The following is a 19,985-nucleotide window of genomic DNA, read 5'->3' on the forward strand; positions in this document are numbered from 1 at the left end:
ACAAACAGAACAGAAGAGCAGCTATCAAACTTTCTGTACTAAAATCTGTTGTCCCTAAAAAGTACAGCTGTTTTGTCTACCAATTACTTAATGAGGTGACTGCCAGGACATTCTTTTTGACAACTTATGTATTTAAAAACTGTTCAAATTACACAACTGTTTCTCTTAAAACTGTTTTTGTTTAAATTCTAGCTCTAATATTTAGCAGCTTGGTGACCATAGGCAAATTACTTAATCTCAACTAATTTTTACTTCCTCACCAAAGTGCGTTGTAACATCTACTCCAATACTACCATAAGATTTAATTTTAAAAGTGTGTATAAAGCTCTTAGAATAGTGTAAAGCCTGTAATAAAAGCTTAAGTGGTAATCAATATTTGCAAAACTAATATATTAAAAAGAAAAACCAGGCCGGGCGCGGTGGCTTACGCCTGTAATCCCAGCACTTTGGGAGGCTGAGGCGGGTGGATCACGAGGTCAAGAGATCGAGACCATCCTGGTCAACATGGTGAAACCCCATCTCTACTAAAAATATAAAAGAAAATTAGCTGGGCACAGTGGCGCGAGCCTGTAATCCCAGCTACTCGGGAGGCTGAGGCAGGAGAATTGCCTGAACCCAGGAGGCGGAGGTTACAGTGAGCCGAAATCGCGCCATCGCACTCCAGCCTGGGTAATAAGAGCGAAACTCCATCTCAAAAAAAAAAAAAAACCAAAATATAAGAGAATTTCATTTCTTTTTTTTTTTTTTTGAGACAGTCTTGCTTTGTCACCCAGGTTGGAATGCAGTAGCAGGATCTTGGTGCAGATCAACTCAGAAGCAATCTCCACCTCCCAGGTTCAAGCAATTCTCCTGCCTCAGCCTCCCAAGTAGCTGGGGTTACAGGCAAGGCACCACCATCCACTACACCTGGCTAATTTTGTATTTTTAGTAAAGGCAGAGTTTTACCATGTTGGCCAGGCTGGTTTCAAACTCCTGACCTCAGGAAATCCACTGCCTCAGCCTCCTAAAGTGTTGGGATTACAGGGTGGGTCACCACTCCAGGCCCAAGGCATAGGTAATTTCTTAGTCAACCTTTATTTATCATTTTTCTTTACAAAAGACAGAGTTTACCCTATCACCCATGCTGGAGTACAGCAGTGCCATCACTGCAACCCTGAACTTGAACTCAAGTGATCCTCCTACCTTACCCTCTCCTGGATAGCTAGGACTATGGGCACATGTAATCCCATCCAGCTAACTGAACTTTATTTTTTGCAAGGCAAGTATGTTGAAGGTTATGGGAATGAAAAAGAAGTATTTTGCTCCAAGATGCTCATCTAGCATCATGAATTATGGTTAATCTTTCAGATTACTTCAAATGTTAGAATGTTAATTTCAAACTTAAATTTTACATGTCCAACTTTGAGACATGTAAACCTATTTCCTTCCTTCTTTCTCTCCTTCCTTCCCTTCCTTCCTTTTTATACCCTCTTGCTTTTAACAAAAGACAGGGTCACCTTACATTGTCCAGGCTGGAGTGCAGCGGCAATTCCATTATTGATCAGCATGGAACCTTCTCTGTTGCCAACCTGGCCCAGTTCACCCCTCCTCAGGCAACCTGTTAGTCTCCCACTCCACTGATGCTGAATTTAGTGGAGACACTAAATCCACATGTAGCACATAGTGCACTACCCTCCCTAACTCCTGGGCTCAAGAGATCCTCCCACCTCAGCCTTTGAAGTAGCTGAGACTATAAGCACAAGCCACCACATCAAACTCCTTTTAACTTCTCTACTTTCATTCTTGCTGTGTTCAAGTTTGTCATAAATATAAAAGTACTATCAAAATATTTTTTCTTTCTGATCAGAAAACAAATCAATCAGCATGTCTAGGCTATTCTTGGCTTTTTCCATCCCTCTTCAATAAGTATTTGTTCAAGAGAAATTCCGTGTCTCCAAAATGCCAGAAGACTCTTGCTCTATAGTTGGGAGATGTTTTATCTTTCTACATTCCGTATCCTAGTTGTGGTGGGGGCTACAAAATCCATAGAGCTGTATATCAAAAATTAAATTTTTTAATATAAACTTTGAATTCACCTGTCTAAAGTATCCTTTGTTTTCAATGTCCTCTTCCTTTTTAAAACAAAATTCCTGTTCCATTTTCCTAACCTCCAAAAGTAATTGTGTACCTTCCCTATTGTGTTTCAATTAAGAGCTGTTAAATTTATATAGCTTTAATTATAAACCTAACATTAAAAAACTACTTAAGGCCGGGCGCGGTGGCTCACGCCTATAATCCCAGCACTTTGGGAGGCCGAAGCAGGTGGATCATGAGGTCAAGACATTGAGACCATCCTGGTCAATGAGGTGAAACCCCGTCTCTACTAAAAATACAAAAATTAGCTGGGCATGGTGGCGCGTGCCTGTAATCCCAGCTACTCAGGAGGGTGAGGCAGGAGAATTGCTTGAACCCAGAAGGCAGAGGTTACGGTGAGCTGAGATGGTGCCATTGCACTCCAGTCTGGGTAAAAACAGCGAAACTCCGTCTCAAAAAAAAAAAAAAAAAAAAAGCTACTTAAAATATAGATCAAACTACTAGCCACATGATCACAACCCTAAATTTTAATTTAAATCCAAAAATTACGAAGTTTTTCTGGGGAAGATTAAATTGGATTATTGTTTTACTCTTACCACTCCTCTTTGAAATTTGATAAAACTGTATATGATATTTAATATACTATTTCTCAGTTAACAAAAATATTTAATAAGCTACAATACACATCTTTAAAGTGCACTGAATAAATTGGAATTCTGTAGTTGCCCAACCTCCTAACCCATCTTAGCAAAAAGTTCAAAGCTTTTTGTTCCTTAGTGACCATTTCTTCAATTTCCCAATTGTTTTTGATGTTGTTCTAAATGTATCCTTAATATGTCTCCTTAAGGAGTTTTTTTTAGAGCATCCATTGGTCTCCTTAGGGCCTTTATTTAACTAGAAAAAAGATGTCCTTTTGGGAAAATACAGACACTTGGCAAGGGGCTGATGCCTTGGAGAGGGGAGAAGTGGAGGCAGTTTCCTCTGGAGGCCTAAGCTAGGGCATAGAACTCTGTAAGGAGAACACAGGCTGACTTGTTACCTCCTTCTGTCCAGCATCTTTGGGCAGTACACAAGCTGTACAACCATATACAGCAGCACTGTACTTTCAGACTGTTCACTGGGAAACAGGGAAAAAGAAAAATGAATTATTAACTTATCTAGATAACCATTCTCTAACCACATCTCTTATCCTTCAGAGTCAAGATTATCTTATCCATCTCTTATCCTTCAGATTCAAGATTTATTTAGAAGAGATCTTCCAACCTTTTAGGGAACCTACCCTCCCTTTATCTTTAATTTTCCCTTTTCATGGTTCTCTTTTCTACTTTAAATATGGTCAAGACTCATGTCTTGATATCATGTAATATCAAAGAATATTAAATTCAGAAGATATACAGAAATACATTTAATGTAATCTTTGCATAGTCCTCTGAGATAGGGGAAATGGGTATTATCCTTATATCACATGTCTATGTATTTAAAACTTTAAGAAGCCAGATTAACTTGCCCCAAAATTAACAGCTGGCACAAAATGACATAAAGGACTAAACCTAGGTTTTAAAACTCCTAGTCCAGAGTCCACTTGAGTATTCAATATATCTAAAACTGAACAGATCTCCCTACTATTTCCCTCCTCCCTCTTTAATCTTTCCCCTTCATAACTTGACTTAGACTATTGTAAATTCACCAAAAATCACTCAGCCAAATCCAGAGACTACTTATCACATTTTTCTGAACTCTGCTCCATTTAGCTCTAATAATCCTGTTTTTAGAGTATTCTCTTCTGCCCCGATTTCTATAGTGACTTCCTTCATTTATTTTTTCTTGTTTTTCCCTTGCCATAGACTGTCCTAAACATCCTATTAAATTTCTCTATCTAAATAAACCTATTTCATTGCAGTTCATCATAAAAATGGTTGTCCCAAGTATGTAGTTAAGACTTCATTCATTTCTTATAGCAGTAATGACCCAGAGGGTAGAATACAAAGACTGGTAGTATATTGGATGATTTTTAAGTGATCCACAAAAATATGTAAAATCAGGCTAGGCATGGTGGCTCACGCCTGTAATCCCAGCACTTTGGGATGCCAAAGCGAGTGGATCATCTAAGGTCAGGAGTTCAAGACCAGCCTGGACAACACGGTGAAACCCTATCTCTACTAAAAATACAAAAAAATTCGCTGGGCGTGGTAGTGGGCGCCTGTAATCTCAGCTACTTGTGAGGCTGAGGCAGGAGAATTGCTTGAATCCAGGAAGTGTAGGTTGCAGTGAGCTGAGACGGCACTACTGCACTCCAGCCTAGACGACAAGAGCAAAACTTCATCTCAAAAGAAAAAAATATATATATGTAAAATCATGTTTATTTTAAAACATGTTGGGAGGAAGTTATCACCAAATAATCATAAAAATTTTATTTTAAATTCATTTAATTAAAAGACAACAAGTTGAATGAAAGAAAAACACTAAGTTACAGATAGATGATTTGAGACAAAGCAGAAATTGTGAATGATTTAAGTTTGGAAAATACTGGCCACTAGGAAACCCATGTAGTTGAGTTAGGCACTCAGGCTCTGGATCAGTAATTCAAACACCATTTCTACCACTTAGAAGCTAAGTAAGTAACTTTGAACAAATTACTTAAATCTCTTCCTTTCAGGCTTTCTATAATATGGATTTAAATGGATAATTCACAAAATAGTCTTAGTTTAGTATCTAGTAGAATAAGCGCTCAAGAAATATTAATAATCACAAATTTTTTTTTTTTTTTTTTTTAATTTTTGAGACGGAATTTCACTCTTGTTACCCAGTCTGGAGTGCAATGGCGTGATCTCGGCTCACCGCAACCTCCGCCTCCTGGGTTCAGGCAATTTTCCTGCCTCAGCCTCCTAAGTAGCTGGGATTATAGACACGCGCCACCATGCCCAGATAATTTTTTGTATTTTTAGTAGAGACGGGATTTCACCATGTTGACCAGGATGGTCTCGATATCTTGACCTCGTGACCCACCCGCCTCGGCCTCCCCAAGTGCTGGGATTACAGGCTTGAGCCACCGCGCCCGGCCCTAATAATCACAATTATTCTTGATCTTTTTTAGCCATCACAGCTTCACTTATAATCAAGTAGGCACTCAATCTGTACTATCAGAAGTTTTCTGCACCAAATTTCCCTTACCTTCTCACACACCTTTTTATCTTCTGGTGTGAATCCAAAGATTACAAGATAACTTTTAACATTAATCCGTAAGGCTGTGAACACCTTGGGAGTGGACCAAATGCCATATTGCTCTGATTCACTGGGCCTTACAAAATTAAAATAATCTTTAATCTTTGTTAAATAAAACTTAAAATATAAAAAATCAGAGGCAAATTAATCTCACAATGGATGTTACTTAACACAGACTCTTTCAAAGTTATCTGTGATACTATTGTTAGGGGTAAATAAAGGAAAAAAAGCCTGACACTGTTTTCTTTTGCTCCAATAAGATATTTATCAGTTAATCTTGCAGGTCTATTCTTTTGTTTCCGACTCTCATTCATTCAGTAATATATAAACTCTAGGCATACGCCAACCACAATACAAGGTGATGAGGACATGGAAACAGTCTAGCAGAGGAAAACAAACTAATGTCAGAACACAGAAAACAGAAAAGTTACTAGATAGTATATAGTATGTATTGCTATGCAGTATGCTACATGTATGATACTCAGTAGTTTTTTTATACTAGACATGTTCCACAAATGATTATATCCTATCTTACTTTAATGTTGAGCACCTAAAACAGCACCACACAGGGGTGAGTATATCACACTGACTATAATTCACATAACAACTTCATTGCAAACTTGTGTTCAGATTCTTAGATATCAGCCAATCATGTCTGCCAACCACACAAAAGTTTCCTGTTGAAACTGAGTACAGCCCTTGTTTGACTGGATTTGCCAGCAAATACGTGCAGTCACAGGCCCCTAACATGCTTTCTGATAATCTTGAGGAAAATAAGGACTAGAAATGTAACCGGCAATGCTGGGAGCAATAGTAGGCACTTCTAGTCCCAGCTACTTGGGAGGCTGAGGCAGGAGGGCAACAGAGTTAGGTCTGTCTCTTAAATAGAAAACTTTCTATTTATCCTCTCTATAGAACACTTTGATTCACAAAGGTGTTCTGACTGATGCATCCATGGGATCAGTAAGGAATTTAAAATGTTATGACTTAGAAAACTAACATAGTAACTCTCAGACTTGTAAGCAACAATTAACACAGACTGAGATAACCTTCATTATGTTGTCCTATTCATACATAAGGTGACAAAATCATGCTTTACTGAAAGGAAAGTATGTCATAATTCAGACACAACTTTTCTTCTTCACTGCATAAGAATACAATTCTGCACTAACACAATCTCCTTCACTGTATAAGAATACAATTCTGCACTAACTTATGTAATTCAAAGATCAATCCTTGTTTTCCACAAATATGACATAAATAGCATCCAAAACACAAGTTACCTAACTGGCTTAACAAAATGAAGCAGTGTTTAGGGGTGGCACTTGGAGGGAGACAGTGATATAATCTTCAAAGACATTTTATCAGGAAAGAGGGTGGGGTGGTAAGAAGGCAGGGGGCTGGAATGAGGCAGAACTTCTGCATTTTCAGCTATGAACAAGATACTCATCTCGATATTTACTGTACACCATAAAGAAATCTCTAAGAGGCAAAATCCTGCATATAAATAGATATATGGGGGATAAGGGGAGGTGAATATTTCTTACATACCTAAAGAAATATATACATCATTTTGAGAATATACAGATTATTTATTGCTTGGAAGAGAGTATTTTCTTTTACCAATATTCTACCATTCTCCCCTCATTATCAGTTGACCTTTTACTATGTAATAAGCACAGCAATAATAATCCCTTTACATACCTTATCCATTATCTTTTTTTACTCCTATAAGCCTTAGAAGGAAATCCTATTATCATAACCATTTTACAGATGAGGGAATATTCTACCAACAATATAGGTCAGATGTCCAAATTTAAAAATCGCATCTATGACATGGCAGAATTAGCTTTAAGTTATCTCTAAAAAATTAGCTTCTACCCCACCTCCGAAGTGGATATAATCCTTTTTAACAACTTGCAACACTTTAACCTTAGCATGCAACAATGTTCATGTACTAGTCAAGCTAAAGAACTACCAGTTAATAATGCTTTATCTTAGTTACTACAGTTTATAATTTACACGACAAGTTGAAGGTTTAGAGCATCCCCTTTGGGTTCAGAATTGAACCTACACAATACCACCAATAACTGCTATCTGACCTTGGTCAGACCACCCTATCAGATTTCATTTCCTCATCTGTAAAATGGGGATGATCATAATAGCACTTCCCTCAAAGGTATGTTGTGAGGATTTAAAAAAAAATCATGTATGAAAAGGGCTTATTACTGTGCTCAGTGTATAGCAAAAGGTCAACTAATGGAGAATAGCCACACATAAGCTAAGCTGAGCAAACAAAAACATTTAAAAAGCCTATATTCTGAAAATTCATTTACTGAAAAGGAGAGAATTACTATTTGACCACATGCTATTATGCGAGAATAGCCACACATAAGCTGAGCTAATAAAAACACTTAAAAAGCCTATATTCTGAAAATTCATTTACAGAAAAGGAGAGAATTACTATTTGACTACATGCTAGAGACAAAATCCAAATTCAATCTATTCCTAATTTTTTAGGGGATCAATGCATTTGGGGTGAGCCAGAAAAGATGCTGCAGTGCATCTGTGACACACACCTAAAAATGGCTCCAGTCAATGCCGAATCTTAATTATCAATATGGGAGGTGAAATCTTTTGAAAAACGCTGGGGTTAGGCTTGGTAGGTGCTCAACCACCCTATCATTTTTATTTGCAGAAGTAAGCTATTAAGCACTCAACAATCAAAAATCCTCTGATTCTTCTGGTGCATTCCAAATGAAAATCTTACAGCAGAGCCGCCTACTGTACAATTCTAAGTACTCTAACGAGGTATGAATCTATGAACCCAGGCTGAAGACCAGCCAATGCGGAAATCCGGTTAGCCTTATAGGCCAGCAAACATCAGGCATGTCAGATCCGCAAAGAGATCTCAAATAATGTCAAAACACACACACATCCTTTTACGTTAAAGGTACTCCTCTCATGCAAAGGAAGGAAGACTCTATCAACGTCTCTACTGGCCCCATGCCCTTTTCTTCAGTCCTAAAACGGGAACTTCACCCTAACACCACCATTATCAATGCTACCTCAAAGACAGGGAGCTACCGAGATTCACCAAGTTAGAGGATGGAGCGGCCTAGAGTAGGAAAGACTACTCAAATCCTCCTCTGGAGTTGGGCAGCACTTCCCTAGCGGAAGTAGGGTTGGTCATGATTCCCCGAAGAGCCTCTCACCTAATCAGGTCTTTTTATTCAAACCTTCCCATACACTGCTCATTGGAAGTCCCACCCTCACTACACAAGAAGAGGTAGACAGTGAAGGCCCCGGCTGAGTCCTTCAGTTGTTTGAGGGGAAGCATACCGCACACTTAAAATAAAAAAATAAAAAAAAAAGACTGCAAGTCCGCCAGTCCAGCAAGACGGAAACCGCCTTCGCTTACCCCAAAACATGCGTAACCCCCTCGCAGGGCCAGGACTGGGGTCTGGGTGGTAGCAAGACAGACCGGTCCAGGGCTCCCGCTGCAGACCACATGGGGCGGGTCTGACTTCGGTTTCCCGCTCCCCAAGCTGGAGGACGACTTCCCCAGACAGAGATGATGGTAAGCAAAGACAAGGGAGATGCCCGGACTCAGGCCCTCTCCACGCGGCCCTCTAAACCTACGGGGGCCAGGGTCTGGGTGCGCTCCCACGCCAAGGGCCGCACGCTGGCCCTTCCCGATAGGGGCCTCTTTGATCGCGGCCCCCACAACCTCGCTTTCCTTACCGGTCAGGGTGAGTGTCAAGTTTGCGCACTTCGAGGGTCTCCGCCGAGCTCAAATCGAAAGAAGGAGGAGGGAAAGCTAGGGTTATAGGGGTGGCCGGAAGGGCCACCGGACTGGAAAAGCCGAAGCTGCGGATGGACAATCCGCCAAAGCACTTTCGCAGCTTCCAGAGACGAAGCGAGCGAGCGAGCGAGCGAGCGAGAAAAAGAAGCAAGATGGCGGCTAGCCAGCCCCTACGTACTACGTCATGACGCTAAGTACGTAGGGCAATTCTCCGCAGGACCGCACTCCTGCGCAGAGACGGCCGGATCACGTGAGGCCTCCGTGGCGGCCCAACCCCGGCAGAGGGTGCTGGCGCTTCCTGCTGGACGGAGGGAGTTCCTGCAATTAAAATTATCCTTGCAGCACAAAGCTTTGATATGAGACCTTTCCAAGAACTCTTAAATTGACCACGTTTACAAGTTGATAAAATGAGCATTCTTGTGTCTAGTGGGTGCATGTGTCAGTGGTTCAGCCTGCAGTTTGCCAGTATGTTCTCAGTGAAATAGGGAGCAAGCTGAGAAGTCTTGGTGTATTGAAAAGTTATCTCAGAGAGTGAAAGTAAAACTAGTGTGAGGAACAGAGCAGCATGGGCATGCTCTGCTGAGAGCTCTTTTTAAGTTTCTGATTACGGATGTGAAATAAGTCATTCTGTTTATTTATATCATTTCTCCAGCACAGTGTTCAGCTCTTTGGTACTGTCACAGAGAAGTTGGATAGTAAGATTTGCTCATGCTGGATTTTACCAGGCAAGTGTAATGTAGAAATATGAGTGTATCTGGAAATGAAAGACTATAATGATGATAATATTGTGTCTGAGCTGGGTCCGGTGACTCAAGCCTGTAATCCCAACACTTTGGGAGGCCGAGATGGGCAGATCACCTGAGGTTGGGAGTTTGAGACCAGCCTGACCAACATGTAGAAACCCCGTCTCTATTAAAAATACAAAATTAGCCTAGCATGGTAGTGCATGCCAATAATCCCAGCTACTCGGGAGGCTGAGGCAGGAAAATCACGTGAACCAGGGAGGTGGAGGTTGTGGTGAGCCGAGATCACGCCATTGCACTCCAGCCTGGGAAACAAGAGTAAAACTCTGTCTCTTAAATAAATAAACAAATAAATATAAGCAGAATATGTAAAATAAATAAATTTTATATATATATATATATATATAGTGTCTGAGCATATGGTGGATGTTTAGTAAATGGTATGTTTTGTTCACTTTGTGAACTATCCATAACATGTTTAAAATTCAAGGATTTCTTACCACTTCTGGTCTGAACGATCTTCCCCACCAGTAGCTGATGTATGTGCATGGAATTGTCACTGTAGCAATGTTAAAATAAATAAAATAATAAAGAGAGGTAAACTATGAACATCTCCCTCCCCGTTGTTGTTAATTTGAAGTAGAAAAATTTGGCCTTGCTTGGTGGCTCGTGCCTATAATACTAATACTTTGGTAGGTCAAGGCAAAAGGATTGCTTGAGACCAGGAGTTCAAGACCAACCTGGGCGATGGGGAGACCCTACGTCTGCAAAAAAAAAATTAAAAAGAAAAAAAATACTGGCTAGGCATAGTGGCACATGCTTGTAGTCCCAGCTACTCGGGAGGCTGAGGCAGGAGAATCTCCTGAACCCAGGAGGCGGAGGTTGCAGTGAGCTGAGATCACGCCATTGCACTCCAGCCTAGGTAACAAGAGAGAAACTCTGTCTCAAAAAAAAAAAAGAAAAGAAAAGAAAAGAAAAAGTTTGTCTGTTGATACAGGGTCATTGCTAGGGGAAAACCCACTGATCATCCACAAGAGCACAAGAAAACATTAGTGAATTTCTACAACCTTCTAGGATCTGGTCTATAGTATCCTGGTCACAGACACATCTTTCTTTGTTTTTTGGAGACAGGGTCTCACTCTGCCGCCCAGGCTGGAGTACGGTAGCAAGCATGATCAAGGCTCACTGTAACCTCAACCTCCCAGGCTCAAGCAATCCTCCTGTCTTAGTCTCCTAAGTAGCTGAGACTACGAGTGTTTGCTACCACACCTGGCTTCCCCCACCCCAACCCCCGACGAGGTCTTGCTCTGTTGACTGGGCTGGTTTCAAACTCCTGAGCTCAAGCAAGCCTCCTACACTGGTCTCCTAGAGTGCTGGGATTACAGGCATGAGCCACCACGCCCAACCAAAACATCTGTCTTGAGCAATGGAGAGTAACTTTAGCAATCAGATGAACATACATTAACCAAGGTCTCAAGACTGACATGTATAAGCTGGCTATTAAGTTATTAATTTCCAAGAGCAGTAATTTATACACTCTAACACTCACAACTGCAAAGTCAATACTTTTTTCTTTCTTTCTTTTTTTTTTTTTTTTTTTACTTTTTGTCAAAAAGAGAAAGTCTCCAGTGTGCCAGCATGGATGCAAGGTGCTGTCCTTTCCTGAATACATTTTCTCTTTTTTTTCTTTCTTTCTCCTTTCTTTCTTTTCTTTCCTTCCTTCCTTCCTTCTTTCTTTTTCCTTCCTTCTTTCCTTCCTTCCTCCCTCCCTCCCTCTCTCTTTTTTTTTCTCTTTTTCTCCCTCCCTCCCTCTCTCTCTTTCTTTTTCTTCTTTTCTTTTTTGATGGAGTCTCATTCTGTTGCCCAGGAGGCATAATCTTGGCTCACTGCAACCTTCACCTCCTGGGTTCAAGTGATTCTCCTGCCTCAGCCTCCCGAGTAGCTGGGATTAACACACAGGCGCCAAGGTGCCAGCTAATTTATGTATTTTTAGTAGAGATGGGGTTTCGCCATGTTGGCAAGACTGATCTCAAAATTTCTGACCACACATGATTTGCCTGCCTCAGCCTCCCAAAGTGCTAGAATTACAGGTGTGAACCACCATGCCCAGCCCCCTGAGTGCATTTTCTGTGTAGCCAAACCTACTCAGAAAACCAAGGCATTATCAGAAGGTTGCTTGATAAGCACAGATTCTGAACAAGTGGAGTTACATGTATAGACTTTTTTGATTCATCTATCTTCAGAACAGGATGATTTTATCCCAAAGATAGAAGTTCTCAATTTCCAGTGGTTGCAGTTTTCAGCATTGTTCTCCAATATAGTGGGCCATCCAGCTGAGCTGTTGATTTGTGCTCCTTCTCTCCTTAGCAGCACTTGGATAACTGCTGGCCCTAAAGTGCCCCCTGTACATTAGTTTCTTTGTTTCCATGGCTACCCAAACATCTTAGCAATATTCTTTCAATAAAAATCAAGCTACAGTTAAATCAGACCAGTTTGTGTTTTAAAGGTGACTTTGCTTATTTCTACTCCTAGCTATGTATGTGATCTTAAAGTTTAACTCTTAGAAAGCAGTTTTACTGCCTTTGTTTCCAATTTATTGGGGAAAATGTGACTGACGTCTCCATGTCCCGGTACAATTATCAAAGCCAACTAATACTCTTTTAGACTTTACTTTGTCTTGGATTATTGGAATGTCTCCTGACACTCCACCATTGTAGACAAATTTGTTGTAACAAAAATGTCTTCCTGACAGATTGAATGAAAACTTTTTATTTAATTTATAACACTTCTTTTTAAACAATAATTTTAGGGTAACAATATCAAATTTCTAATTGGTAGTGTGGAATCGGGGAAACTGGTTTCTTATTGAAAACAAATTCATTCTCCAAACAGTGTGACTTCTTTTCTTTGCGATTGTCCAGACTTATTTGCGAGTGTTATAACTGAGTTTCTACCCTTCTCATTGTAATTGATTCCACAGTCCTGTAGGCCCTGAAATTTTACGGTAGAGTAGCTAAAAACAAAATGATTAACGAAAAAAATCACACTTTATTAGTAGTAATGTTCCTTTTTTCTCTCTCCTTTGTTTAAATTTTTTAAAATTCTCACATCGAATGGGTAATGGACCACATCATAACAGGGTTTGAGGGCAGCATTTCTCATACATGCATGTGAACACTGAATTATCACACTTATGAACCACAAAAGGATCAGCAGTTGTGTTTCTTAAGTGTTTAGGTATATTTGACAATTTTGTTTTCTTTTTAACAATGATCCGGCAAATCATATTTAGTAAAAACTGTGAAACATGATAAGCCTGTTGTAAGGAAAACTATAATACACAAATACTGTGTGAAAATGTAACCTCAGTTTATAAACATCAACAGATGTTGTACATTTGCTAATAAAGATAAGAAATATATTGCTAGTGCTTCAAAAAAATCACCTCTGGGGTGTCCATAAAAAAAACAGAAAAGAAAAAAAGACCTTTGGCTAACTTGTGAGAGGCTGTATACTAATGTTTATATTATATGTTATATATAAAGTAGAATAAATATTTTAATTACCAGTCTGGTCATTGGCTTAGCAAAGCTTTTTTTTTTTTAATGACAGAGTTCTTGCTCTACAGCCAGGCTGGAGTGCAGTGGTGTGATCTTGGCTCACTACAACCTCTGCTCCCGGGTTCAGTGGATTCACCTGCCTCAGCCCCGCTAGTAGCTGGGACTACAGGTGCACACCACCGACACTAGGCTATTTTTGTATTTTTAGTAGAGATGGGATTTCACCATGTTGGCCAAGTTGGTCTCGATCTCTTGACCTTGTGATCCGCCTGCCTCGGACCTCTCGGAGTGCTGGAATTACAGGAATGAGCCACCGCATCTGGTCAGCAAATCCTCTTTATAGCTGAATAAAGGGGACAGATTGGCTAAAAGTATTTATTTGTTATGTCATAAATGAATGAAGTCTAGATAACCTGGCATTTACTGTCCACCGAAAGTTTTCTCAGAGTTTTCTTAGCTGACAGGAGAAACTAAATTCTTACTGCTTTGGGTTCCAAGTCAAGAGGATGCTGTGTTGTTAGTGAGCACAGAGTATCTGGAAGATTTAGTCCTTCATGGAGCTGCAGGCAGAAGGGAGGGAAAGAGGGGAGATATGGAGAAAACAAAGTTTGCTGGCTCCCATTTTTGCCTTAGGTAGCGATAAAAGGCACCGAGCGCAAAGGGAAGGGGGTAGCAAAGGCAGAACATAAAAAGCTTAGGAAAGGAAAATAGCCAGGTGGTAACTGAAGATACAGAAAATTGTAATTTTTTAGGCCAAAAAGCAGATTTCTGTGATATTACTAATGAATATGAATACAGTGCTCAATAATTATTTCTGAAATTATAACTCTGACTGAGGCTTGTAGAATTTCTTAAAATATATGAGACTTTTTATGTATGTGCTGCCTAACCAATTAGGTATATGTATAAATAAAACTATCCGATTTCAAATATTTTATTGCTTCATAGTAATTATGAGAAGATTGATAGGACATTTTCTGGTTAGCATTGGGACTAGGTATTTTGAATAATTTTTAGGCTTCTGGTGGAAGAGAGAATTTCATCTGTTACAATGTCTCCAGTAGCTTGTACCTAGTTTGGTTTTTGTTTGTTTGTTCCTTTTTCTCTTCTGTATTCTTATTTCTTCTGGGGTTAATTAAATGATTGCTTCAGAAATATTTCTATGAGTTGCTGAGAGTCTCAGTGAGATAATTGCTTCAAATGGGAATTACTGCAATACTCTAGAGATTGGATCATTGTTAACTTTATGAGGCACAATCTTGACAGAAGAGAGAAAGGGGAATAGTGAGTGAAAGAGAATTGAGATAAAGCTTCTCAAAGTATTTAACAGCCTCAGTGAATTGCAGTGAAATGAAACTCTTCATTTCAATACTCCATAAAAAACAAAAACCAGCCGGGCATAGTGGCTCAAGCCTGTAATCCCAGCACTTTGGGAGGCCGAGGCGTGTGGATCATGAGGTCAAGAGATCGAGACCATCCTGGTCAACATGGTGAAACCCCGTCTCTACTAAAATTACAAAAAATTAGCTGGGCACGGTGGTGCGTGCCTGTAATCCCAGCTGCTCGGGAGGCTGAGGCAGGAGAATTGCCTGAACCCAGGAGGCGGAGGTTGTGGTGAGCCGAGATCCCACCATTGCACTCCAGCCTGGGTAGCAAGAGCGAAACTCCGTCTCAAAAAAAAAAAAAAAAGAAATATTTGACCAAATATTGACACAGTAGCTCAGCCAAGATGCAGAAAAATGACATCACAGGTGATAAATTCTCTGGTAAGAGAATTAAAAGTGCCATGTGGGCCCAAAGGAAGGCACCTAACCCAAATTTTCGGGGATGGTCAGGGTCAGGAAATGTAATCGTAGTAGATCTGTTGCAATTCAATGTGCAGGATTGCAGCAGAGAAAAAGATTTAGTCACAGGGCCGTGGGGCTAGGGTTTTTGTTTGTTTGTTTGTTTTTGAGACAGCGTTTCACTCTGTCGCCCAGGCTGAAGCACAGTATCTCGATCTCGGCTCACAGCAACTTCCGCCTCCTGGGTTCAAGTGATTCTCCTGCCTCAGCCTCCTGATTAGCTGGGATTACAGGCATAGGCCACCACACCCAGCTAATTTTTGTCTTTTTAGTACAGACCGGGTTTCATCATGTTGGCCAGGCTGGTCTTAAGTTCCTGACCTCAGGTGACCCATTCACCCCAGCTTCCCCAAGTGCTGGGATTATAGGCATGAGCCACTGCAACCAGCCAGGGCTAAGGTTTTTAAGGGTTTCAGGGTTGAAGTGTAGAGATTGTTGACTGGTCAAAGAATGCAAAGTGAAGTCATGGGGCAAGAGATGAAGAAACTGTATTCTCATGCTGAGTATGTTGCTCTGGGGAGGTCTTTAAACTAGTTGGTGTCTGCTGTTCTGTTTGGAATTCAGGATCTGCTTAAGCAGTTTTACTTATTTATTTTTTTTGGAGACAGAGTCTTGCTCTTGTCACCCAGGCTGGAGTGCAATGGCAAGATCCCTGCTCACTGCAACCTCTCTACCTCCCAGGTTCAAGCGATTCTCCTGCCCCAGCCTCCTAAGTAGCTGGGATTACAGGTGCCCACCATCCTGCCTGGCTAATTTTTGCATTTTCAGTAGAGACAAGATTTCACCTTGTTGGCCAGGCTAATGTTGACCTCCTAATCTCAGGTGATCCACCCACCTCGGCCTCCCAAAATGCTGGGATTATAGGCGTGAGCAGCCGCGTCTAGCCTTAAGCAGTTCTTTTTTTTTTTTTTTTTTTTCCAGAGACAGGGTTTCACCGTGTTGGCCAGGATGTCTCGATCTCTTGACATCATGATCCACCCGCTTCAGCCTCCCAAAGTGCTGGGATTACAGGCCTGAGCCACCGCGCCCGCCTTAAGCAGTTCTTAAAAGCCTAATGATTCTAATGCCAGAAATCCTATCTATAGGAAAATTCGAGATGCAAATGATCAGCATCTAGTGTTATGTGACGTTCGCTTACAAGGAAGTGGGTCAAAGTGCAGCCTGATTAATGCTGATAACTACAGTTCTGCCCAGAATTCAGCCCCCACAGTTTATAGGAATTAGATTCTCATGTGAATATATGTTATGAGTGAGGATGTGTGTGTGTGTGTGTGTGTGTGCAGATATGATGGGAAGGGATGGGGCAAGTTTGAGGGAAAGAGAGGCAGTTAACTTGCATATAGTGTGTTAGTCTAAGACCTTCAGAAAAAAAAAGAAAGAAAAACTTGCATATAGTGAAGGGTGAAGAATATTTCAGGCAGAGACCAGCATATGGAAAGATCCCAAAAGCCAAAGGGAGCATGGCATGTTTGAGGATTTTAAAAAGCAGCTTGATAGCTCTGTTGTTCAGCAAGTAAAAGAGAAGAGGTGGGGGGGGGGGGCAGTGAAAAAAGGGGCAAAAAAGCAAACTTCAGAGATGATCAGAGACCAGATGGCAAAAAGTCGTATAAACTGAGTTTGTGTTTTACTCCAAGGGCAATAAGAACCAATGATTAGATTTAAACTGGGATATTACATAGTCTAGATAAAATGTGTAAATTTCATTGATATCACATAGGAAATAGAGCTTAATGTATATTATTCCTTAGTGATTTTTTCTTTCAGCAGATATTAATTGTGTATAAACTATGTACCAGGGATTGTGCTAGCTGCTGGAGCTATAAATGGTTAGTGTTTGAAACCTTCTTTAGCTGAAATGTGAAGAATGGTTTGTGTGGCACAGGAGCAGCTGTGTTAAGGGCTGTAATGATAATCCAAGGAGTGGTGAGAAGAGGTTTGAATCCTGCAGTAGAGGTTGAGAGAAGTAGGCAGAGCTGGATTGTTTCCTCAGATTGTTTCTACTACCACAAAAACTCCATCATTATTCTCTTAAGAAACTATGGAGTTATTCTTGCAATGATGTGATTTCAGAAGGCAAGCATTCTAAAACCCCTTTGTGACCATTAACTGTAAAATGTATTTATTTTTGTCACCGAGGCTAGAGTGCAGTGGCTGGACAGAGCTCCCTGCAGCTTCAACCGCCCTGGCTCACTCATGTGATTCTCCTCCGTCAGCCTCTTAAGTAACTGGGACTACAGGTGTGCACCATCTTGCCTGGCTAATTTATTTTCTTTTTCTTTCTTTCTTTTTTTCTTTCCTTTCTTTTTCTTTCTTTCTCTCTCTCTCTCTTACTTTTTCTTTCTTTCTTTCTCTCTTTCTTTCTTTTCTTTCTTTCTTTCTTTTAGAGCTGGGGTTCTCGCTATGTTGCTAAGGCTGGTCTCAAACTCCTGGGCTCAAGGTATCCTCCTGCCTCACTCAGCCTCCCAAAGTGCTGATATTACAGGCATTAGCCTAGCTGCAAATTTAAAATTGTATTAACAAACTAGTATAGCATTTGACTGATGAATGTGGGTTTTTTCTTTTCTTTTTTGGTTTGGGCTTTTGGTTTTTTTTTGAGACAAAGTGTTGCTCTGTTATCCAGGCTGGAGTGTAGTGGCAGAATCTTGGCTCACTGCAACCTCTGCCTGGGTTCAGCTTCTCCTGCCTCAGCCTCCCAAGTAGCTGGAATTACAGGAATGCGCCACCACACCCAGCTAATTTTTGTATTCTTCATAGAGATGGGATTTCGCCATATTTGCCAGGCTGGTTTTGAACTCCTGGGCTCAAATGATCTTCCCACCTTAACCTCCCAAAGTGCTGGGATTATAGGCGTGAGCCACCACGCCCCCCTTGTATTTTTGTAATATGCATAGTCGTTCTCCATTTGAGAAATAAGCATTCTGTGTCTCAGTGAGAGAACCACCAACTGTGGTGGATGCTGAGATATGCTGTCGGGTCCCTCTTAGGGAAGGAATGACTTACTTTCAAGTTCTTAGGAGTGCTGGGTAAGAATGGCTTGCTTGTGACTCAGCCTTCTTTTGAGATTGCCTCAGCTACAGAGAACTGCCTTGCCCAAGGTCACAACTCCTTTCAGAGGCATCCACCATTTAAATGACTCATTGGTGTGAGGGTACAAAGATCTGGGCCTTTTGCCTCATCTGAGGACTATTCTGAAGGGACATTTCAGTTTCAGAACTCCATGTATTGTTGGAAAAGGTCTTCACTGGGATCAGCCTCTCAGTCTGTCTGATTCTGCTTCTCTCTCTTCCCTTTCCCTGGTGTTCCCCAAAGCATGCTAGTTAGCGTTCTGCATGCTAATTTGACCATTACCCCAAGAAAGCCAGCCTGCAATACCATCATCTATCCAGTTTGCTCAAGCCAGAAATCAGGAAAATCCACCAGATGTCATTCTCTCTCTTATCTTGAAAACCCACTATCAAAACCCACTAATCAACCACCAAGTATTTTTTTTTTCCCATTCCAATTGCCACCATTGTAATCCAAGTCACCACCATATGTCATTTAAGTAAACTATTAAGGTCCCTGCTATTTTGCTTTCCTGCCTTTACCTTCGTCTTTTTTTTTAAAAAAAGACGGGGTTTCACCATGTTAGTCAGGCTGGTCTTGAACTCCCAACCTCAGGTGATCCACCTACCTTGGCCTCCAAAGTGTTTGGATTACAGGCGCGAGCCACCGCGCCCGGCTACCTTTGTCCTTATCAAAGTGACTTATTTTTTCTTATAATTTTATTATGCTGAATAGATTTGTTGAGATATATATGACATCCAGTATGCTGTATATATTTAAAGTATACAAGTTAGCCAAGTGTGGCAGTGCACACCTGTAGTTCCAGCTACTCAGGAGGCCAAGGTGGGAGGATCATTGGAGCCCAGATGTACAACCAGCTTTGGCAACATAGCAAAAACGTCATCTCAATTTGAAAAAATTAAAAAATTATAGTATATAAGTTGATAAATTTTGACTTTTTTTTTTTTGAGACAGAGTTTCGCTCTTGTTATCCAGGCTGGAGTGCAATGGCGCGATCTCGGCTCACCGCAACCTCCGCCTCCTGGGTTCAGGCAATTCTCCTGCCTCAGCCTCCTGAGTAGCTGGGATTACAGGCACGCACCACCGTGCCCAGCTAATTTTTTGTATTTTTAGTAGAGACGGGGTTTCACCATGTTGACCAGGATGGTCTCAATCTCATGACCTCGTGATCCACCCGCCTCAGCCTCCCAAAGTGCTGGGATTACAGGCGTGAGCCACCGCGCCCGGCCCTTGAAATGTTTTTATCTGTGAAACTAGAACCACAATCAAGATGATATTTATCACTAAATGTATTGTTTAAAAAATTGTTTTTTTAAATTATAAAATGTGAGCTAGCTAGTTGAACACAGAGAGAGAGAGAGAGAAAGAAAGAGAGACAGAGAAACAGAGAATAAAAAAGTGAAAATAGAAACAGAAATTCTGTTCACTACCCTTTGGGATAATCTTTTAAAATTCTAATCAATGGGGTTGAATGCAAAACAAGCAAACAAACAAACAACTAACCTAAACAAGTCTCTTCCTTGTGTTAAATTCCTTTAATTGCTTCAATTGCCTTTGAATAAATACAGAATATTCACCCAAAGTCTTGGTGTGTTCCTTACCCATCTTTCCAGCCTCCCCTAGCAGGGCTCTCTTTTTGGCATACTGGACTTTAAAACCGATTTCTGGGCCA

At 40.8% G+C, this 19,985-nt stretch overlaps 1 protein-coding gene and 1 non-coding gene across 14 annotated transcripts in view; both read right to left on the minus strand.

Moving 5' to 3' along the window:
* PRRC2C (proline rich coiled-coil 2C) overlaps positions 1–9,281 on the minus strand; it is a 110,364-nt gene extending 101,083 nt beyond the window's left edge. For all 13 annotated transcript variants that reach the window (XM_008985036.5, XM_008985031.5, XM_035280006.3 and 10 more), the window contains exon 1: positions 9,040–9,281. The gene's annotated coding sequence lies outside the window, so the exon portion shown is untranslated. The remainder of the gene's footprint in view (positions 1–9,039) is intronic.
* A 3,669-nt stretch (positions 9,282–12,950) lies between these two features.
* Positions 12,951–13,053, minus strand: LOC118149366 (small nucleolar RNA U13). Its single transcript, XR_004736748.1, has one exon. It is a non-coding gene; the product is annotated as a small nucleolar RNA U13 (small nucleolar RNA).
* Between the last annotated feature and the right edge of the window lie 6,932 nt (positions 13,054–19,985).

Source organism: Callithrix jacchus, chromosome 18, assembly GCF_049354715.1.
Source record: "Callithrix jacchus isolate 240 chromosome 18, calJac240_pri, whole genome shotgun sequence".
NCBI classification, from domain to species: Eukaryota; Metazoa; Chordata; class Mammalia; order Primates; family Cebidae; genus Callithrix; species Callithrix jacchus.